We start from the raw sequence: 24229 nt of genomic DNA, 5'->3' as shown, positions 1-24229 counted from the left end.
GAAGAGGAGTGGGAATAGGGGGAGGGGAGTGGGGGGAGGGGGCAATATGTGGGAGGAGGGGGAGGGAAATGGGAAATGGGGAGGAGGCAGAAATTTTAATTAAAAAAGAATAAAATAATAAAAAGATAGTTTATTAAAAAAAATAAGCCTATGCTATTATAACTGGCCTTCACATCATCATTTTGATGAGTGAAAATCTACAGGTATGGTCTGGGAAGATGGCTCAATAGTTAAACAGCATTTGTTGCCCTTACAGAGGATCTGACTTCAGTTACCAGCACCCATACTGGTACAATCTCTCTCTCTCTTTCTCTCTCTCTCTCTCTCTCTCTCTCTCTCTCTCTCTCTCTCTCTCACACACACACACACACACACACACATACACACACACACACACACAGAGAGAGAGAGAGAGAGAGAGAGAGAGAGACAGACACATAATAAATATTTTTAATAGGTAAGCTTTTGATCGAATGTTGCTAGTAATAGTAATGTCAAATAGCTTGCATTAGGAGTTTTAAAACTCTGCATTTTCTGTACTCCATTTTTTAGTTAGGCTCCATGTGGTTTACCTGCCTCTCTAAAGAACAGCCTTTAATTATTTTGTGGGATTATTTTAGCTGATAGAATCTTAACTTCCCCTCTGATTCAGAAACCATTGCCTTAATTACTCTTTATAAAAAACTTGAATTTTAACATCTATAAAAGAGACCCCCTTTTCAGAAACTTTTGAGCCCTGATTTATTGATTACTGACAGCCAGACTTCATAACAATCTATAAATAGGGAACTGTGTGAACTTAATATACCTATAATCAAGCCAAGAGCTAAAGATGAAAGGAGAGGGAAGACAAAGAATGCTCCAAAGTCTTTTTGCTTCTTTCAAGGTCAGATCTCTAGAGCAAAACTAACTGGTGGTTTGGCTGAGAGTAGCTTCCTAGGCCCATATGTCTGAACACTTAATCCCTGGCCAGTGGAACAATTTTGGAAGAATTTAGAGGTATGTCCTTGTTGGAAGAGATATGTCCCTAGGGTAGGTTTTGAGGTTTCAGAAATTCACATCATTGCACGTCAGCTGTCTTTGCTTCATGCTTCTGGTTCGTGTGTGTGTGTGTGTGTGTTTGCATGTGCGTGTGTATTGTATATGTATAGTATGGGTTTGTATAGAAGACAAAGGAAATTTTTATGTGCTGTTTCTATTCAGATGCCATCTACCTTTTCTTTTTCCATTTAAGAGTTGGTTTCTCTCACTAATATGATTGATGCATGCTGATGAGTTTGGTCAGGCTGACCAAGGACCTATGTGCCTTAGCCTTCCTGGCAATGGGACAGTATTTGTCACTGATTCCGACATTTTTGTAGATGCTTGGAATCAAACTACTCTAGCACCATGCCTGCTTGCTGTTCTCCCTGTCATAATGGGCATGGGTTCAAATACCCTGAAAGTGTAATCTACATATAAATGCTTTCTTTTATAAGCTATGTTGGCCATGGTGTGAGTTGACAGCTGATGCCAGAAAGAATTGCGGGAAGGGATTGCAAATTGCTGCTTTTTATTTCCTTTTCAGTGAAAAGGCCATTCTGAATTTCTATAGCATAGACATGGTTGATAAATATGACAGAGTAGTCATATTCTTTCCTTCAGGTATACAAAACTTCTCTTCATAGTAATTAGAAAAAGCTCAACCCTCAAACCATTATTCATTTTTCATATGTATATTTCTATTGAGGTATAATCTATATAAAATAAAGTACAAGCATTTAGATACACAATTCCACATAATTTAATTTTTAGTTACATGTACACAGTTCATATTGAGCACTTTTAACTTCTACATACCTAGCACTCCTGTCCACTTGCCCTCATTCTACAACAAATCTATCTTTCAAATTATTATGCCTTTTCATAAACTTAACAAGTGCCATTTGTGCAACCATGTGTCTGGAACTATCCTTTAGAACCTAGGTAGGTTCATTAGTGAATGTCCAACTGAAGTTAGTCATATTTACTCTTCCAGAAATAGTTGACAGCCAATGAAATGGTTCATTGGTAGAGCATAAGGACCTATCAAATCCTCCACTGTCCATGACTCTTTGGTCCCTGAATGGTCTTGCATGGGCACAGTATAAGCATCAATCATTGGTTTGAGTTTCTGATAGTGGCTGGTATTGAGAGTACAGACAGAATAGCATTTTTAGCCATTCACCCAATCTTCTGTCTTTTATCCTATCCCCTCTTATGCACCTGAGTCTTGAAGACTTTATCAAAATGTCTTCTTTAGGGGTGAGCTTGCAACTGTCACTTTTTCTTAGGATTTTGGTCTGTCCTGAGTCTCTACATTCATTGTCATTATAAGGAAAGGTTTGCCAGATTAAGGCTGAGGGTAGCTTTTATTCTCAGTTTTAAGGATAGGTCTGATAAACCCATATACCCATGTACCAGTCACCTTAATTTTGATAAGACACACTTCCATTACTCCCCCTAAATTAATTTGACACCTCTTTTCACTCAATTTTTCATACCACATCAACAATCACCATTGTGCTTTTCTTACTCTAGATTAGTTATTCATTTTTCTTTTTTGTGTGTGTATGTGGATTTCTGTAGGGGACAAAGGAAATTCTCATGTGTTATTTCCATTCTGATACCATCTACTTCTTTTTTCTTTTGAGAGTCAATATCTCTCACTAGTATGAGGCCTGCTGGTTAGTTTGAGTTGGCTGACCAACAAACCCACCTGTCTTAGCCTCCTTGGTATTGGGACTACAACACTTGCCACTGGGCCAAACATGTTTCGTAGGTACTGAGAATCAAACCTGGGTCCTCAAACTTGCACAGAAAGCACTTCACTGTCTGAATTCTCTCCCCATCCCTAGATTTCTTATTAATGATCTGAAAGATAAATATACAGAGATAGGTATTTTACAGTATTTGTGTATTTAAAATATTTTATTTGATATGAGTTTGAAATTCATACGATGCATATTGTTAATTTGTGTTCCGTTGATGAAAAGTATCTCTCGCAAGAAATAATTTGAAATCATTACAGTGTGTTACCACTTTCTGTGCCTTGTTTCTGTTATGTTCTTTCTGATATGTTCTTTACAAAGAAATTTCAAAAGAGGTATAATTGAACCATGGGAAAAGAATTGGGAGTTCCAAAATGAGAGAGAAGTGGTGTATTACAACAAAAGTAGACTATTTTGTCACTAAGGTAGTCTGTTGGGGCTTCAACATTTCATAATATGTGCGTGAAATTACCTGCACAAGCAAAGGATGCAATAAATTGCCATTAAAGCATCATCTTTGATGTGTGTCTACATTTCTCTTAGATGGGCTAGTTTTGATGCATGCTTTAAGCTTCTATTTTTTCATAAGTTAACCTGTTTTTATTTTTATTTCTTTATTTCTTTATTTATTAAAGGTTTCTGCCTCCTCCCCGCCACCGCCTCCAATTTCCCTCCCCCTCCCCCTCCCCCAATCAAGTCCCACTCCCTCGTCAGCCCAAAGAGCAATCAGGGTTCCCTGCCCTGTGGGAAGTCCAAGGACCACCCACCTCCTTCCAGGTCTATTAAGGTGAGCATCCAAACTGCCTAGGCTCCCACAAAGCCAGTATGTGCAGCAGGATCAAAGACCCATTGCCATTGTTCTTGAGATCTCAGAAGTCCTCATTGTCTGCTATGTTCAGCGAGTCCAGTTTTATCCCATGCTTTATCAGACCAAGGCCAGCTGGCCTTGGTGAGTTCCCAATAGAATATTCCCATTGTCTCAGTGTGTGCATGCACCCCTCGCGGTCCTGAGTTCCTTGCTCTTGCTCTCTCCTGATCCTGATTTGGACCTTGAGATTTCTGTCCGGTGCTCCATTGTGGGTCTCTGCCTCTGTCTCCTTTCATTGTCTGATGAAGGTTAATATTCAAGAGGATGCCTATATGTTTTTCTTTAAGTTCACCTTCTTATTTAGTTTCTCTAGGATCATGAATTATTGGCTCAATGTCCTTTATTTATGGCTAGAAACCAAATATGAGTGAGTACATCCCATGTTCCTCTTTTTGGGTCTGGCTTACCTCACTCAGGATAGTGTTTTCTATTTTCATCCATTTGCATGCAAAATTCAAGAACTCATTGTTTTTTACTGCTGAGTAGTACTCTAATATGTATATATTCCATACTTTCTTCATCCATTCTTCCATTGAAAGGCATCTAGGTTGTTTCCAGGTTCTGGCTATTACAAACAACGCTGCTATGAGCATAGTTGAGCATATACTTTTGTTGTATGATAGGGCATCTCTTGGGTATATTCCCAAGAGTGGTATTGCTGGGTCCAGGGATAGGTTGATCCCGAATTTCCTGAGAAACCGCCACTCTGCTTTCCAAAGTGGTTGCACAAGTATGCATTCCCACCAGCAATGGATGAGTGTACCCCTTTCTCCACAACCTCTCCAGCAAAGGGTATCATTGGTGTTTTTTATTTTAGCCATTCAGACAAGTGTAAGATGGTATCTTAAAGTTGTCTTGATTTGCATTTCCCTGATCGCTAAGGAGGTTGAGCATGACCTTAAGTGTCTTTTGGCCATTTGAACTTCTGTTGAGAATTCTCTGTTCAGCTCAGTGCCCCATTTTATAATTGGATTGATTAGCCTTTTACGGTCTGGTTTCTTGAGTTCTTTATATATTTTGGAGATCAGACCTTTGTCAGTTGCGGGGTTGGTGAAGATCTTCTCCCAGTCAGTGGGTTGCCTTTTTGTCTTAGTGACAGTGTCCTTTGCTTTACAGAAGCTTCTCAGTCTCAGGAGGTCCCATTTATTCAATGAGGCCCTTTATGTCTGTGCTGCTAGGGTTATATGTAGGAAGAGGTCTCCTGTGCCCATGTGTTGTAGATTACTTCCCACTTTCTCTTCTATCAGGTTCAGTGTGTTCGGACTGATACTGAGGTCGTTAATCCAGTTGGACTTGAGTTTTGTGCATGGTGATAGATATGGATCTATTTTCATTCTTCTACAGATTGACATTCAGTTTTGCCAGCACAATTTGTTGAAGATGCTCTCTTTTTTTCCATTGTATACTTTTAGCTCCTTTATCGAAAATGAGGTGTTCATAGGTTTGTGGGTTAAAGTCAGGGTCTTCTATTCGATTCCATTGGTCGACTTCTCTGTTTTTATGCCAATACCAAGCTGTTTTCAATACTGTAGCTCTGTAATAGAGTTTGAAGTCAGGGATGGTAATGCCTCCAGACGATCCTTTATTGTATAAGATTGTTTTGGCTATCCTGGGTTTTTTGTTTTTCCACATAAGGTTGATTAATGTCTTCTCCAGATCTGTGAAGAATTTTGATGGGATTTTGATGGGGATTGCATTGAATCTATAGATTGCTTTTGGTAGAATTGCCATTTTTACTATGTTGATCCTCCCAATCCAAGAGCAAGGGAGATCCTTCCATTTTCTGATGTCCTCTTCAATTTCTTTCTTCAAAGACTTAAAGTTCTTGTCAAATAGATCTTTCACTTCCTTGGTTAGAGTTACCCCAAGATATTTTATGCTATTTGTAGTTATCGTGAAAGGTGATGCTTCTCTGATTTCCCTTTCTGCTTCCTTATCCTTAGTGTATAGGAGGGCAACTGATTTTTTGGAGTTGATCTTATATCCTGCCACATTACTAAAGGTGTTTATCAGCTTTAGGAGTTCTTTGGTAGAATTTTTGGGGTTGCTTATGTATACTATCATGTCATCTGCAAATAACAAAAGCTTAACTTCTTCCTTTCCAATACGAATCCCCTTGATCTCCTTATGTTGTCTTATTGCTATTGCTAGAACTTCAAGCACTATATTGAAGAGGTATGGAGAGAGTGGACATCCTTGTCGTGTTCCTGATTTTAGTGGGATGGCTTTGAGTTTTTCTCTGTTTAATTTAATGTTAGCTGTCGGCTTGCTGTAAATAGCTTTTATTATATTTACGTATGACCCTTGTATTCCTAATCTCTCCAAGACCTTTATCATAAAAGGGTGTTGAATTTTGTCGAATGCTTTTTCAGCATCTCGTGAAATGATCATAGGTTTTTTTTCTTTCAGTTTATTTATATGGTGGATTACATTGATAGATTTTCGTATGTTGAACCAGCCCTGCATCTCCGGGATGAAGCCTACTTGATCATAATGGATAATTTTTCTAATGTGTTCTTGGATTCGGTTTGCCAGTATTTTATTGAGGATTTTTGTGTCTATATTCATGAGTGAGATAGGCATGTAATTCTCTTTCTTGGTTTGGTCTTTGTGTGGTTTTGGTATCAGGGTAACTGTTCCTTCATAAAAGGAATTTGGCAATGACTCTTCTGTTTCTATATTGTGAAATACCTTAAGGAGTATAGGTATTAGCTCTTCTTGGAAGTTCTGGTAGAATTCTGCATTGAAACCATCTGGTCCTAGGCTTTTTTTGGAAGGGAGATTTTTGATAACAGTTTCTATTTCTTTGCGACTAACAGGTCTATTTAGATTGTTCACCTGGTCTTGGTTTAGCTTTGGTATATGGTACTTATCTAAAAAAAAATATCCATTTCTTTTGCATTTTCCAGTTTTGTGGCATACAGGCTTTTGTAGTAAGATCTAATGATTCTCTGAATTTCCTCTGTGTCTGTGGTTATGTCCCCCTTTACATTTCTGATCTTATTTATTTGCATGTTCTCTCTCTGTTGTTTAATTAGTTTGGATAGGGGTTTGTCGATCTTGTTGATTTTCTCCAAGAACCAACTTTTTTGTTTCATTGATTCTTTGGACTGTTTTCTGTGTTTCTATTTTTTTGATTTCTGCCCTCAGTTTGATTATTTCCAGTCTTTTACTCCTCCTGGGTGTGTCTGCTTCTTTTTTTTTTTTTCTAGAGCTTTCAGGTGTGCTGTTAAGTACTCAATGTATGCTTTCTCCGTTTTCTTTAAGTGGGCACTTAGTACTATGAACTTTCCTCTTAGCACTGCTTTCATCGTGTCCCATAGGTTTGAATATGTTGTCTCTTTATTTTCATTAAATTCAAGGAAGACTTTAATTTCTTTCTTTATTTCTTCCTTGACCCAGTTGTGGTTCAGTAGTTGACTGTTCATTTTCCATGAGTTTGTCGGCTTTCTGGGGGTAAGATTGTTGTTGCATTCTAACTTTAGTCCGTGGTGATCTGATAAGACACAGGTGGACAGTGATATTTTTGTATCTGTGGAGATTTCCTTTGTTTCCAAGTATGTGGTCAATTTTCGAGAAGGTTCCATGAGCTGCAGAGAAGAAGGTATATTCTTTCCTATTTGGGTGGAGTGTTCTATAGATGTCTGTTAAGTCCATTTGCTTCATTACCTCCAATAATTCTCTTAATTCTCTATTTGATTTCTGTCTGATTGACCTGTCCATTGGAGAGAGAGGTGTGTTGAAGTCTCCTACTACTAGTGTATGTGGTTTGATGTCTGCCTTGAGTTCTAGTATATTTCTTTTACCTAAGTGGGTGCTTTTATATTAGTGGCGTAGATATTCAGGATTGAGACTTCATCCTGATTGATTGTTCCTGTTATGAGTATAATGTGTCTATCTCGATCTCTTCTGGTTGATTTTAGTTTGAAGTCAGTTTTGTTAGAAATTAGCATGGCCACACCTGCTTTTTTCTTAGGACCATTTGTTTGAAACACCTTTTCCCAACCCTTTACTCTGAGTAGATGCCTGTCTTTGTGGTTGAGATGTGTTTCTTGCAAACAGCAGAATGTTGGATCCTGTTTTCGTATCCAATCTCTTAGCCTGTTCCTTTTTATAGGTGAATTGAGACCATTAATATTAAGTGATATTAATGACCAGTGGTTGTTTACTCCAGTTATTCTTATTGTTTTTGGTAGTAGAGTTTGTGTGTCTCCCTTCTTTGAGTTGTGCTGGTGAAAGGTCGCTAGAAGCCCGAGTTATTGTAGGCAGTGTTGGCAATGTTGGATCCCTTAGGGTTGTGATTTTCCTTCTAGTACTTTCTGTAGGGCTGGATTTGTGGCTACGTATTGTTTACATTTGTTCTTATCCTGGAATGTCTTGTTTTCTCCATTGATAGTGAACAATAGCTTCGCTGGGTATAGTAGTTTGGGTTTGCATCCATGGTCTCTTAGTTTCTGCAGTACCTCTATCCAGGACCTTCTGGCTGTCATGGTTTCCATAGAGAAGTCAGGTGTAAGTCTGATCAGTTTACCTTTATAAGTTATTTGCCCTTTTTCCTTTGCAGCTCTTAATGTTCTTTCTTTAATCTGTATATTTTGTGTTTTGATTATAATATGGCGAGGGGAATGTTTTTTTTTTTTTTTGATCCCGTCTGTTTGGTGTTCTGTATGCTTCTTAGATATTCAAAGGAATATCTTTCTTTATGTTGCGAAAGTTTTATACCAAAATTTTCTTAAAAATATTTTCTGGGTCTTTGAGCTATGACTCTTCTCCTTCTTCTATCTCTATTATTCTTAGGTTTGGTCTTTTTATTGTGTCCCATATTTCCTGAATGTTTTGTGATGAGAATTTTTTGGTTTTGCTGTTTTCTTTGATCAGTGTGTTTATGTTCTCTATGGTGTCTTCAGAATCTGAGATTCTTTCTTCTATCTCTTGTATTCTATTGATTATGCTTGTTTCTGTAGTCTCTGCTCGTTGACCTAGATTTTCCATATCCAGCTGGTCCTCAGTTTGTGTTTTCTTCCTTTTTTCCATTTCAGTTTTCAGTTCTTGAACTGTTTCCATTAACTGTTTGATCGTTTTTTCTTGGTTTCCTAGGGTATCATGTATGCATTTACTCATTTCTTCAAACTTTTTGTTATACTTCTCATCCATTTCTATAAGGGCATTTTTTTTACATGCTGTTTAAGGGACTCTATTGCTTTCATAATGTCAATTTTTTCCACTTCTTCTGTGTTAGGGTGTTCACATCCTTCTGTTGTAAGATCATTGGGTTCTGGTGTTTTCATGTTGTTTTTCAGATTGTTGGGTGAATTCTTGCCTTGGCACCTGCCCATCTCCTCCTATCAATGCTGTCTAATAGGTCTTTTAAAACCGCATCAGGTTTCCTTGCTGGCCAGGGGCTTACAAAATGCCCTCGCTCCGTTTCCTGGCTCCTGTCGTGGGCCAAGATCCCTCTCACCACTCAGAAGAGTTTTCAGGAACAGGACCCGGCTCCCTGTTTGCCAGGGACCTCTCCAACAAAAGGCCTACCTCTTTGATTTAATTGTAGTGGGGCGATCTGCTCTCGGAGTTGCGCGCCGGTCCCCGCCGCTTGGCTGTCTGCGCTGCGCCAGTCCCCGCCGCTTGGCTCTCTGCCTTAAGCTTCATTTTTGCTTAAAATGTTTATATTTTTGTTGTCTTGGATTTTGTTCCACTTTCCCTTGAATCAAATCTGATACTGTTGGATCTATGGCCATTTTAAAGCCATTCTTTCAGAATGTCTGGGGATTGGGTATGGATTCTTAAATGAACAACATGTTAAAATTGGTCAATTTTTTTCTCAGTGGTTTAGTTTTTATAGAAATGTTGATGCTGGCCTTGAAGAGTGTCCTCTGAGACTAAAGTTTTCTAATCTAGATGGCTTTCTATATTTAGGATCAATGATGAAAAGTATGACGGCAAATCTTGTTTTTTAACTTCAGACACCTGGAAAGAAGAAACTTCAATTGAGAGTTGCCTCCATCAGATTAGCCTGTATGGTGTAGGAGGTTCTCCTTTCTATGTGTTGCTTTCATTGGTCAAATAAAGAAATTGCCTTGGTCTTTTGATAGGACAGAACTTAGATTAGGTAAGACAGAACTGGATGCTGGAGGAAGAAGGCAATGTGGCAGATTCTGTGGCTATCCTCTCCAAGACGGACGCTGCTTAGATTTATGCCAGTAAGCCACAGTCAAGTGACGATACACATTAATGGAGATTCATTAAATGAATATGTAAGAGTTAGCCAATAAGAGGTTAGAACTAATGGACTAGGCAGTGTTTAAATTAATACAATTTCCGTGTGTTTATTTCGGGAGTTAAGCTATCTGGGTGGTGGGACGCAGCCTGCCGCTCCACATTACAACACCTGTAGACATACCTATGAAGGTATTTTATTGATTAATAAATGGCTCCCCTTTTGCGGGTGGTACCCTAACTGGGCAGATGGGCCTAGGCCATAAAATAAAGTTGATTAAGCCATGAGAAAAAGTCAGTAAGTAACATTTTTTTATGGTTCATGTTCTGTCTCCAAGTTCCTGCCTTGACTTTTCTCAGTAACTATAAACTGTAAGCTGAAATAAGTTGTTTATTTTTGTTTGTTTGTTTTGCCATTGTCTTTCTTATAGCAACTGAAAGAAAACTATAACAAGAAACCAGCAAAACTTTGGAAGATTTATTAAGTAATTTTCTTGGTTGAAGACATGATGATATATTGGAAGGATAATGTAGTCAATGTGACTAATGAAGCTCATAATAAAGAAAAGGGTGATTAGAGTGTAAGGTGATACTCTAAGCTTTAGCTGAGCCATGTATCTACAGGTGAAGTTTAAAATAAACAGCTCCTAGACTCTGTATTGGATTTGCAATAGACATTTTTATGGAGCTATTTATCTCTTTCTATGCTGGACAACCCTTTTCTGTATGGCTTCTCTTTTGTTGGTGAATACACTTACAGATTGAACACTGAAGTTTCCCTAAGTAGAATTAAAATGAATAGAGATGACTAGTATATGTTGCCACCCACCTGAACATTTCTAGGCTCCTGAATCTATAATAGTATTTATAATAAAATGGAAAATCAAATCAAATAACCCTGCCAAAGGTCTATATAGAGAAAGGAAATGACAAGCTGCTGTAATTTATTACATCTCATTAAATATTCTAATAACATGAGGGTATTTTATTAGACACTGTTTGAATGAGGAAACTAATTGATAGTGAGATGGATCAATTGTCAGTATCAAACAACTGGAAAACAGTAGAATTGGGACTGGACTCAGATATTCTGAGTGTAACTCTCACACTTCTTCATTTCTCCTGATACAAAGATTTTAAGAAATTGAAGATTTCCCACCATATTTTGATAAATTAAGTACCCCATGGTCAGAAAGTGTATCATTAATTTAGCATGGATTATCATCCAACTACCACTTAATCTTTTTGGTTATATGCAGTATTTTGGAAGATTGCTGAACAATTTGAAATAAAAGATTCTGTAAAACTACAAAGCTTTTTCCAAGGAGATAGGGTTAGAGAGTAAAGAAAGAAAAGTAATCAAAAAGAAGTATGTAATGAAGATGCTACATGGAAACCTGTTTATTTCTTGACTCATTTAAAATTAAAATATTAAATCATGAGGAAAGTTGGAGTGCTTGCATTAATGTTTCAGGGGAGCAGTAGTCTAGTTTTCCCCACCTAGGCTTTGTCACATTTACAATGACTATAGAAGTTTTAAGTTTGATGGATAAGCTCTACATGATGTTTTTTTTATGGCTAAATTGAGTTTATTATTAATAATTTTCATTTATTTTACACTAGCTTGCAGTCCCCTCTCCCATTCTATTCCCTTCCCCTGCCTCCATCCTACCTCTACCACCACCATTCCTCCTCTGTCTCAGTTCCGAAAGGGGCAGGCCTCCCATGGGCTTCAACAAAGCACAGCACACCAAGCTGAGGCAGGACTCAGCTCCTCAGCCCGCATCAAGGCTAGCGAAACAACCCAGAATTGGGACTAGGTTTCCAAAAGCCAGCTGAATTGTTAGGAACCCCCACAAACAGACCAGGCTACACAGCAGTCACACACTTGCAGAGGGCTTAGGTCAGTCCCATGCAGGCTTCCTAGCTGTTGATCCAGAGTCTTTGAGCTCCCATGAACTCAGGGACTGCTGTCTTTCTGGGTTCCCATCATGACCTTGATTCTTACAATTCCTCCTCCCTCTGCTCAACATTATTCCCAGACCTGGCCCATTGCCTGTCTGTGGATCTCTGCATGGGCTCTGATCAGTTACTGGATGAAGGCTCTCTGATGACAATTAGGACAGTCACCAATCTGATTACAGGGGAAGGCCAGTTCAAACTCCCTCTCTACTATTGCTAGGAGTCTTAGGTAGGGTCATCCTTGTAGATTCATGAGAGATTCCCTGGCACCAGGTTTCTCCCTAATCCCAAAATGCCACTCCCCATCTAGACATCTCTTTCATTTCTCTCCCCTTCCATCCTGTCCCAACCCTCCCATCCTGATCCCTCATGTTACCACCTCCCAAACCCCAACCCCCAACCTGCCCCACTCCCATTTTCTCCAGGAGTTTTCTTCTATTTCCAGAAGTTTCTTATTGTCTCTATAACCCCATCAAAATGATTTATACCCAGCCAATTTCAGCGTCATATACCATAGAATGGTTTGCCTGGAGTTAGGCTATTTCCAGTTTTATATTGAAGGAACTTTAATTGTTATATATATATATATATATATATATATATATATATATATATATATACTAGTACTCTAATCTTGTATAATAAGAATGTTTATTACTTATATAACTTTTCCAATTCACAAAAAATGCGATGGATGGAGATAGAGACAGAGACCCACAGTGGAGCACCGGAATGAGCTCCCAAGTTCCAAATGAGGAGCAGAAGGAGGGAGAACATGAGCAAGGAAGTCAGGACCGCTAGGGATGCACCCACCCACTGTGACAGTGGAGCTTATCTCTTGGGAGCTCACCAAGGCCAGCTGGACTGGGAATGAATAAGCATGGGATAAAACCGGACTCTCTGACAATGAAGGCTGATGAGAAGCCAAGGACAATGGCACTAGGTTTCGATCCTACTGCATGAACTGGCTTTGTGGGAGCCTAGCCTGTTTGGATGCTCACCTTCCTGGACCTGGATGGAGGGGGGAGGACCTTGGACTTCCCGCAGGGCAGGGAATCTGGACTGCTTTTCAGACTCGAGAGGGAGGGGGAATGGAGTGGGGAGAGGGGGAGAAGAGTGGGGAGAGGGGAAGAGGAGTGGGGGGAGGGGGAGAGGAGTGGGGGGAGGGGGAGGGAAATGGGAAGTGAGGGAGAAGGCGGAAATTTTTTCAACAAAAATAAATTAATTAATTAATTTAATTAAATTAAAAATGCATGTAGATAAATATTCTCATTACACCCTACTAAAATTTTATATAATAATATTATTTCAGGTGTCATATGTAGATGAATACCTACTTTTACATAGACATCTGCATAATCTGCATACATGTTTCCTTTGCATTTTCATATGCCTTTGCTTTCCACTTCTCTCTTTTCTACTGTCAGATAACTCACAATAACTCATGCTTACCCTTAATACTCTATATTTTTCTTATTCTTATGTAAATATACAGGTAATCCCTTGAGCATTTTGTCTTTATTTTCAACAAGATTATATGTATTTTTTTGTATCTTGCTTTTATAAATCAAAAATACCTTTGAAACTATTCCTATTCGTCTTGGACAAAAGTAATGTGTTAGTGCTAATTGCTAGATAATATTCTATTAAGTGAATATATGGTTTTATTCAGTTCTTTCTCAATAGTGAGCACTCTCTAGTTTGTTCCAGTCTTTTGTTTTTATTTTGATCACCATAAAGAATGCTGACATAGACATGTTTGTGCATGTGGTTTTTAATCACTACGGCATTAACTGTAAGAAATGGAGCTGCTGACTTGAATAGATTAATGTTTTGCTTCAATAGGTGTTTGTAGATTGCTTTTTAAAAGAGCTTTAAATTTCCACCAGCAATATCTGGTTGCTACTTGATTTGAACTTTGCCATTCAAAAAGATTTAAAGTCCCACTTCATTTTTGCTTTAACTTGCTTTTCCTTGGCTGCGAGTGAATTTTTGGATCTACTGATTTGTGAATTGCTTCTTCCTTACCTCTGTCTACTTCTTTATTACACTGTCATATGCCCTCTAGTTTATATTTCTGAAAGGGTTTTATTACCATCTTATATTGTTTATATTGTTATATATTCATGCATCAGCTTGACTGATTTTCTAGGTGCTGATAATCTATGTGATTGAAACTATTAATGTACTTCCTATGTTTTTAAATTTGATTATAATAGAATCTTATAATACAGGCATTTTTATCTTATCATTTAACATAGTGTTTTCAAGATTCATCAATATTTATAGCACATACAAGCATTACATTTATTTATGTTTTTAACTGATATGTCTTACATGGTTTTGGTTAATCATTCATTGATCAATACTGTGTTATTTCTACTTTGATGCAATTATGAACAATGCTTCTATAATCTTTGTTTACAAGTTTTTCTATGAACATATAGTTATTAATTTTCTTGGATAGATCTAGGAATTTGAATAAAGAGTCATGTGGTAACTCCTTTAGAATTTCTAGAGAACTGTAAGACTGGTTAAAACCAAGTGAATTCATTGTATAGATTCAGCAATCAGAAATACACGAGGAATCCATTGTTTTCTTTACATAATTATCGCTCATGTTAAATTGTTTACTAATTTTGAGAAGTCTGTGTGAACGGACAAGTTGTGAGAGGGAATGGCATTTTATTTTCAAAGTATATTTCTTAAAAAATAATAAATATATCAAAAATCCATTCTCCAAGTTTTAAAATTATTTCTTTTATTTTTGAGAGTAGAGTATAATAACATCATTTTTGTTTCTCTTTCTTCATTACAAACCCTCCCACATACCCCTACTTACTCTTTTTCACATTTTAATTCATTAATTGTTGAAATGGGTGTGTGTGTGTGTGTGTGTGTGTGTGTGTACAACCTGCCACTTGCTGTTATTGTCAGTGCTTCTAATAGTACAGAAAAAGGATATTAGTTAATAGCTCATCATGTTTGCTTTGCACTTATTCCACGAAATATTTGTGATATTGAACATATTTTTATGTCTTTGTTATTTCTGTATATTACTTTAACATATATATATATATTCAAATCCTCTATTTAGTTTTAAGTCTGTTAGTTGTACTATTGCTAAGTTTCAAGATAATACAATCTGATTAATAGAACCTCATCAGAATTATGTTTTGAAAGCATCTTCTCTACTGTAAAGTATATTTTCATGTTTCTTGATATTATTTGGCAATAATATCAATCATAACAAGAGGAAATTTATATATTGCTTGTGGGAATTTAGACAAGTCAGCCAGTATGGAAGTGATAATGGAGGTTGCTCAAAAAAAAACAAACAAACATGAAACTACCTAACTGTAGCCCTTCTGTGTATATAGCAAAGGAATCTAAGTCAACATACAACAGAGATACCTGTGCATTAAGTAGCCAAATATAGATGAACAGATAAAGCAAATGAAGTATTTTCACATGGTAGAATTTTGTTCAGCTATGACAAAAAGAATAAAATTATGTTACTTGTAGGAAAATAAATGTAGTTGGCAAGCATTATGTTAAGTGAAATAAGCCAGACATAAAAAATAAGCATCACAGGTGTTAATATATAGAATCTAAATGAAAATGCATCTATACTAATATATTACTAAATTAGAATTGGGACTATATTGAATGGAGAAAAAATGTAAAGGGAGGTGAAAAGAGTAACTGAGGACAATGTGATAAAAGACACATATTCCTTGCCTTTCATATATACACTACCTAGATTAATTCTATTTATCTACATGGCAAGAAAACAGAAGGAACAGTAGCTGCACTAATCTGTGGGTGGAGAGATACAAACTTAAAGGCCAGTTTGATACTCTTAGATATTTAGCTGGAGAATAGTAGTAGACTCAGCCTTGGGGCCTCTTAGCTTCCCAGTTATTATTAGATTTATTATAAAACATACTTAAGCATATGTTATTATTATAGTAGTAGGTTTGCATATAGCATTTTCAGAAGCATTTAATGTTAGTTATCCCTACTCTTATTTCACTCTCTACATTGCTTTCTTATACCTCATCCTACCTAATCATTTCTGTTTCATTGTATCTCTTTTACCCTACACACCACCATTCTGTCCCCCTTTTTTGAAATCTCCCTCCACCCCTCATGACTTCATACTTGCTTCCTGCCTTCTGTGGATACTTTAATTTGCCCATACATCACACCTAAAGTTTCAAATCAAGCATCTTACATATGAGAGAGAATATGACCTGGTTGTTTTCTAACCCTGGATTATCTTAATCAGAATGAGGTTTTTTTTCTAGCTCTATTTATTTTCCTGTGGATTTCATAATTTCTTTACAACTGAACAATATTCCATTTTATATATGAATCATATTTTCATTACCCATGTATTGGTTGTTCCTTCCAGGAGGTGGCTTTCACTGATTACACATTCAATGCTCTGCTTTATCTTTTTTCTACTGGCTTGTAGGTATTTGGAGATGAGATCACCAGTTTCTGTTTTCAGCTATTTGAGGTTCTGGTAGGTTGCATGCCTCATGTGTCAGTAACTCTGTAGTGAATGTGATGCACCCTCTATCCCTGTAGTACTAGGAATTAGGCACAGTACCCCTCTCTTGTTGAAGTATGTAAACAATTTTTCTACATGTTTTCTTCTTAATTAATATCATGGAAGAAAGGTTTGGGCCACTTCTTTAATTTCTTTTTTGATTTTTATACATCCTAGTGACTTGGCAATCATGATCTATTCAGGCATAGTAGCCCATACTTAAAATGCCTTCACTCAGAACACAGAGAGGCAGGGTGATCATGAGTTCAAGGCAAATCTAGGCATCATAAATTTAAACTTTTTGAAGTGAAACTATATTTCAAATATAACCACAACAGATTTCAATGTTTTATCTATTTTCAATTTCCATTTGAAGGGCTATAATATAGGGTTCATATACCTACTATGTACAAGGGAAGGAGAAAATTCCCGAGGTAGGCATTCTTGAATCCAGATACACATGGGCACAAGTGCCCAGTTAGGTTAGAAAATCAAGTAGTTTATAATTGAGATCTAAGAGGAAAAGAAAATTTACTGTGTTCTCAGAATCTCCACCCTCCCCAAATTCCATTAACCAGATAAGTTCATTAATAGAGCATATGTGTTTAGTATGCACAGTCTCACACAGTCTAAATAAATATTCTCTGTCTCAGATACAACATTTGGAGTAATTAAACAAAAAGTGTTTGGGAAAATCAATTTGTGGCTGATAAATTAATTGCAGATGATTCAGCTAATTCTATGGAATATATTACTTATCCAAAACCATGTTGAGAAAGTCATCTGCTTGTTATAGTAATTAATTATTTCAGTATTGTAACTTGCAACTTTTATCTCTTATAAGTAAACTAGTATAAACTTGTTTCTCTGACTGATAAGAAAATTAATGCCTGGAGAGCTGAATAAGTAGTGACAGAGTCAAAATTTAAAATTCCAATCCTTAGGTTTCTATGACAATATTCTTTCTGCTGTTCCACTTTGAGAATGAAAATGATCAAGACATAAAAGCTAAATAGAAGATTATCAAAAATCATTTGAAAGATTGAAGACTTACCAGTAATGTCAAAAAGGGATTAACAGCTACCTAAACTATTCTTGTTTTAGATTATAAAGATAAATCTAAGATGAATTTTCTATGTATGTCATGGTCCCATATAGTTGTACAGTTGTATATAAGTTGACTAATACATAACTCAGTTTTCACATGTGAAAGAATATTTACGTAATTAACAGGGATAAATTTATAAATTTATGTCATCCTTCCTCTTTGGAGAGCTTAGATAGGTAGACAAACAGACAGACAGATACATACATACATACATACATACATACATACATACATGCATACATAGATATAGATATATTTTGGGTTTTCGAGGCAGGGTTTCTCTGTAGCCTTGGAGTCTGTCCTGGAAATAGTTCTTGTAGACCAGGCTGGTTTTGAATTCACAGAGATCCACCTGTCTTTGCCTCCAGAGTGCTGTGATTAAAAGTGTGTGCCACAACTGTCCAGCTGAGTACTTATATTCTAATTGAATGTCATTATTACAAAAATAAAAGTCTGTCTCTCTGGTCTAAGACTCAATACTATAGATATCATTAGTGTTTAGATACTAAAAAAATATAGGTATGGTGGTACCCTCTTTTAATCCCAGCACTTGTGAGGTTAAATATTAAAATTTCCATTAATTTGAGGCCAACATAGACTATACAGTTTCAGGCCATTCAAGATTACCTAGAAAGATACTGCTTTTTCAAAGTAGGTAGATACTAAAACCTTCAAAGAGAATTCTAATTTGATTGGTCTTATAAAAGCATCATGACCAAATCACTTTGGGGATGAAAGGAATTATTTGACTCATACTTCCACGTCATAGTCCATCATTGAGAGAAGTCAAGGCAGGAATACAAGGCAGGAACCTGAAAGAGAAAACATAGAGGAATGCTGTTTATTGGCTTGTTCACAGAACAATGCTTATCTTGCTTTCTCATACAACCTAGGACTTCCTGTCAAGGGAATGATGCTGCCTACAATGTACTCTGTGCCCTTCTACATCAATTACTAATAAAGACAATCTCCCACAGGCAAATCTAGAGGCAAATCAGATCTGAGCCAAGCTTCAATTTAGGTGACTCTAGGCTGTGTCAGTTTGACAGTCAAATAATCAGGAGAGATTTAAAGTACTCTGTGAGTTTCATCCACCAAAGGGTTGCCAAAATTAGAACAGCTTAAAGTAGTTCTTAATTTTGAATAGAATCATAATTAAGATACCTGTACATTTTGTTTTTTAAATTTTGAAAAATTTGGGGACTGAAAAGGGGCAATATTGTTAATCATATTTGGGCAGCAGGTTAGAAGAAAGACTGTCCCAGTAGAGAAGAAAGAGAACTATTTTATATTCAAGAAGGCAAAGAAGAGAGTTCAGAGGGATCCAAATTAGGTTAAAGATTATAGATAAACTACTGGTACAGAAAAATAATGATTCCTATATGGAGCAATTAAAAACATGGATAAGAAAAGGCCTTGGATGTTAGGTTAAGGACTTTTCTTATATTTCTATGAAATAAGAGCCACTGCAGTAAGGATGAACTTCATTTTTTTTTTTAAAAAAAGCAATGCATTGCCTTTAATCCCAGCACTTGGGAGGCAGAGGCAGGCGGATCTCTGTGAGTTCGAGACCAGCATGGTCTACAAGAGCTAGTTCCAGGACAGGCTCCAAAACCACAGAGAAACCCTGTCTCGAAAAACCAAAAAAAAAAAAAAAAAAAAAAAAAAAAAAAAGCAATGCATTCTGAACACTAAAAAGGAGAAGAGGAAGAGTAAGTCCATAACAGTATATACTCTCTTCATACCAATTGTTTACTTAAGGTTTTTGTACAGGAATGTGACATGATGAAAGTGTTGTTTTAGAATACTGAATGCAGTAGTGATGTACAGAATCAATGAAGAAGAAACAGGACATGTGCCAAGAAATTTTATTCATGTGCATGCAAGAGGATAAGTAATAAATATTTCAGTTTGTGTAGAAAATAAGGCTTCTGCTCTAAGTTCCAGCTCTCCTATTACAGCCTCAAATCAACATTAGTCAATGTGTGAGCAAATGACTGTGGCTGTGTGCCAACAATACTTCATTTATAAACACAGACTAAGGAAATGATTTGTCCTGTGGGTGAGAGTTTTCTTATGCCTGATCTAGAGTTTAGGGTGATGATATCATGGTATATTTAGTAGAGCAGACCATTAGGCTGGGTATACTGATAACAGAAAATAAAATAAAATCACACATACACACGTGCACACACACACGCACACACACACACACATACACACTAAAATTGTAAGGAGTTACAGTTTTCGGAATAATTTAGACCAAAATCCATTTGTACATGGCTGAAAGAGACAGATATTTAAGATAATGTATTTTTACCTGTGTTATGAAGATCACTTCTCCTCTTTGTTTCCTTTGAATACAGTTTAATCCTTGAAAGAATATGCCAGTGCACATAAAGAAGGGTACTAACATGAACAAAGCACAAAATAAGCTCAGTAACTTGGTGTGGGAGAATTTGTCTGTATTCTGTCAATTATATTTTAAATAAACACTGATTGGCCAGGCAGGAAGTATAGGCAGGTCAACTAGACAGGAAGTAGAGGTAGGGCGATGAGAACAAGAGAATTCTAGAAAGGAAGAAGCCTATTCCTTCCAGTCCTGCCCAGATCACGGAAGAAGCAAGATGTAATCTACCCAGCTGAGAAAGGTACCGAGCCATGTGGCTAACATAGATAAGAATAATGAGTTAATATACATTGCAAGAGCTAATAAGAAGCCTGATCTAACAGGCCAATCAGTTTATAATCTTATGGAGATTTCTATGTGATTTTCTTTGGGGCTTATCATCTGTGGGAACTGGGCAGGGCATAAACCCCAACGAGCAGCTACTCATGTAACTTAAACACAGTAACTTAAACAGATCATATGTAATCAGTTTAGTGAAAAATTTTTACTGAATTGTTTATGAATTCAATGAGTGTTTATGAAAACCCTGCTAAGAACTAAATCAGTGGATTCAGAGGGGTTATGTAGTATATAAAATTATACATAGAACATAGATGAAATAGCTGAGAATTAAAGAAATTGTTGGAACAAATAGTCCAAGCTACAACAGTGCTGTTTTTTTTAGGGTGGAAATCTTCCTAGGAGGAGGTTAGAGGGAAAAGATTTTATGAATCCTTTGATGTTTTGCATATACACAGCATACTCCTTCTCTCAAGGAGCAAGTAAAAGCATTTTTGAACAAGGGCTTGTTGAGCATTATATAACAGAAAATGAACCAAAGGGGAAAAGGGATGTAGGAAAGCTTGCTAATACAAAATGTATTAGAAGTTGAAAATCAGATATCCTTAAAGCCTGACTGTGTGCAAAAATGATATCATCAAGTGCCAATCAAGTGTGACTCACAAAATTATGAGTAAGAAAGAAGGGTGAGACATAAACTCTGGCAATAAAAGAAATCTCTTGGGTTTTGGTAGATAAACCAATCCACAAAATATTTGCTAAACAACTGTGAGGACCTAAGCTTTAACCCCAGCATCCAGGAGATGTGTAGATATACTTTTGCAATCACAACATGTGGTAAAAAGAGACAGCAAGAGCTCTATAGAGACCTCTCTTCAAGCAACCTCATCTAATTGGCAAGCCCCAGGTTTTAGTGAGAGGTCATGTTTCAACAAGAAAACTAATGTGGGTGCTCCTAAAGAATGATATACACACACAAACACACACACACACATTTCTTTTAAAAGTAAAGTGTTAAGGCTCTATAATGTTGTTCAGTCCATGGTTAAATAATGGGTATAAAAGTCAATGAATTTATACAAATGGTATTGGATACTCTAGTTAATGTGAATGGGTTCTCCAAAGAACTCAGTTTTTGAGATCTTTTAAATTTTTTATTTCACTATCCAGAATATGTTATAGTCAACATGAGTGATGCAAGGTGGTAGTGCTGTAATTCTTGTTCATTTTCACCTTATTTACATCATCTGTAGCAGTTTCCTTTTTTTTTTCCAGATTTGCTGTTGTTGCTTTGCTTTTTTTTTGTGATACTGGGGTTACAAATAACTTTTTTTTTGTAATAAAGCTCACCAAGTCCATAGCATTAAATTGTAGGACTACAGAATCAGATTTTAGCGGGGTAGTTTGAAGGTCTGTATAGAATCAACCTGTCATTATCTGATATTTTAACAGCATTGTTCAGTGGAAGCAATTACTGAAAAGCATTATTAACATCAAAATAGCTCTCTTACTGCATTTCCTCATAGGATACAAAATACAATTTCACCATCAGAAACAAAATGGATAAAAATGGCTCAATTAGTTCACAGCAGCAAATGCAGAGGGTCAGATGAGTAATCTTCATAATAAAATGGGAGGGCAACAGAGGAGTACAAGGAAGGAAGACAGTAAAGTTTTGATGTAATTCTTGGCACATCTATGTAAGTAATGTTTCTTTTCCTGTATCCTTCCTAGTCCCTCCTGGCTTTGTCAGGTGACAAGCTAATACATTATAGTATATAGTGCCAGTGACTAACAATACCTTTAATGTTCTTTTACTCTAGAGAGCATTTGCATTAAGAAGGAACTTTTGGGGAGGCCTAATATAAAATAACATCTCTCAAAGAAAAATTTCTAGAATTTTGTAACTTAATGGAAATTTAGAGATATAAGGAGGATAAATCTATTGCATGCCTCTCCAGGTCACATTTTGGTGTCTGTTACCTATTCTACATGTGTGTAAATGCAACATAGAATAATTGAATCATTAGCTCTGCTATACTAGAAGCATCATGTGTTATTAGCATACACTCATTAAACAAAATAGTGGCTTTCATTATGACCCTTTCATAGATATATATAATATATTTGATCATTTTCACTCCACATTCTCCTCTCTAATTTCATCCATCTCCCACTAACTCCCTTCCTTTTTTAAAATATAATAGTCTCCCTATTCTTTGACATATTATTTTTAATCTAGTAGAATCATAACATTTACTCAAGGGTTAAAATGATAACTCTGTTACTGTGAACTATGACTACATATTGAATCACTTGTGATACCTTAAATAATAAGATGATTGGTACTCATCTATAGAAATTCTGATTATGTTGGTCTTGAGTAAATTCTGAACACTGGTGTTTTCCACAAATTCTTCACGAGATTTAATGCCTTAGATAATTGAGAAGAATTAATCTAATCTTAGACTCCCAGGTTTAGAAGATGTCTTCCAACTCATAAAAACATAAGTTTTAATTCTCTCCCTTTCTCTCTCTCTCTCCCCATTCCTCTTCCCCTTCCTCTGTCTAAGCGTATGCAAGTATAAGTGAAGTAAAACCTCCTGAATTCACATTTTTGTCAGTAGGTATTTCCAGACTGTTCATTCTGATTTTCACAAACAATAAAGGGGCTCACCCTTGGAAAAGACTAGTTATTCTTCTAACAGTCATTAGTTTCCTGTAGTTCTTTGTCTAGGGGTGAACCATATAAGAACAAAACCTCCAAGACCAGGCACCGGAAACCTCCCTTTGAATGACTGGTGACAATAGTCCAAGTGATTCCATAAACAATATAGATTATTGATGTAGCCCTCCATTGCTTCTCAGAAGTTGAGGTTGAGTCCCTATTGCCGAAGACATGGAATTCATAGAGAACAAGACTCAGATGATTCAAGCTGATCTGACATGAAAGTATCTTTATTGTGGTTCAACTTCCAGTGTTCTAGAGAGTACCCTGCCAGCTGCCAAAGTAGGGAAGCAACTAAAGAGCTGCAATACCTGTGAAACACAGCAAGTACCAGCATGGAAAGATATGTATAAAGGTGAAATAAGTGAAATTCCCATGTTGATGGTAACCAACAGCTGTCTAATTGGACTTACTCACTTATCAGGAGGAAAATCATACCTGCTTCTGGAAATCTAGCCAGCTTCTTTGGGCTAGTAAGTTCAAAGACTTTGAAAAAGAGTCTACTACCACCATTTTACTAGATCAGTGTAATTCCTTACTACATTCTAAATCTTATTCTTAAACTCACAGATAAGTGTAGTTACCATCCTTTATCAAAGAAACTTCCTTTTACAGCAAATGAAGACTATCTTATTTATGCAGCCACTTTTAGGGAGACTTTCACATCAGGCTTCCTGTTATTCTTGTTCTCATAAACTTTCTGTCTCCTCTTTCACAAAGTTCCCTGAGCTACAGATGCAGGAGCTCTGAGGCAGATGTATCCATTGAGGCTGGGATCCAGACAAACTCCTGTTCTTTTGCATTGTTTCTGGTTGTGTTTGGATAGACTTCTGTTTTGACAGTGCCTATTTCTTCTTCCATCCTATTTACTGATTGCTTTTCGTGTTTAATTACTTCATTATTTACTGTTTTCTGTTTCAATATATTTTGATAGATAAGTTAAATTGTTTATTATCCTATACTAGTGTCTTTTTAAATGTTCTCTTTAACCCTTAGGATCAGTCTCAATGAATGCTTGTAAGAATTCTATAAAAAGAGTTTCTATGATCAAATTGTTTTGAGAAATGCAAAGATATAAATTATTTCTTTATTTGATGAAAGATTTTTCAGAGAATTCAGTGTACAAATTGCATATTATTAATCTCTAAGGATATTACAGTCCTTCCAAACTTTGACATGGATTTTTTTTAAATGGAACATCCCAGGACTAGCGTATTGTAAAATATATTTCAATATGGTTGACATTGATAACTTGGTCACTACCATAACTGTTAAAGTAACAAGTGTAGTTTGGAAATCATAGTAATGAGT

General features: G+C 36.5%; 1 protein-coding gene across 1 annotated transcript in view; it reads left to right on the top strand.

Annotated features, from left to right (window-relative positions):
• Rtl4 (retrotransposon Gag like 4) overlaps positions 1 to 24229 on the top strand; it is a 294576-nt gene that overhangs the window by 171523 nt on the left and 98824 nt on the right. The window lies entirely within an intron of this gene.

Source organism: Chionomys nivalis, chromosome X (assembly GCF_950005125.1).
Source record: "Chionomys nivalis chromosome X, mChiNiv1.1, whole genome shotgun sequence".
NCBI classification, from domain to species: Eukaryota; Metazoa; Chordata; class Mammalia; order Rodentia; family Cricetidae; genus Chionomys; species Chionomys nivalis.
Note: the sequence above shows the minus strand (reverse complement) of the source record. Positions and strands in the feature narration are given on the sequence as shown.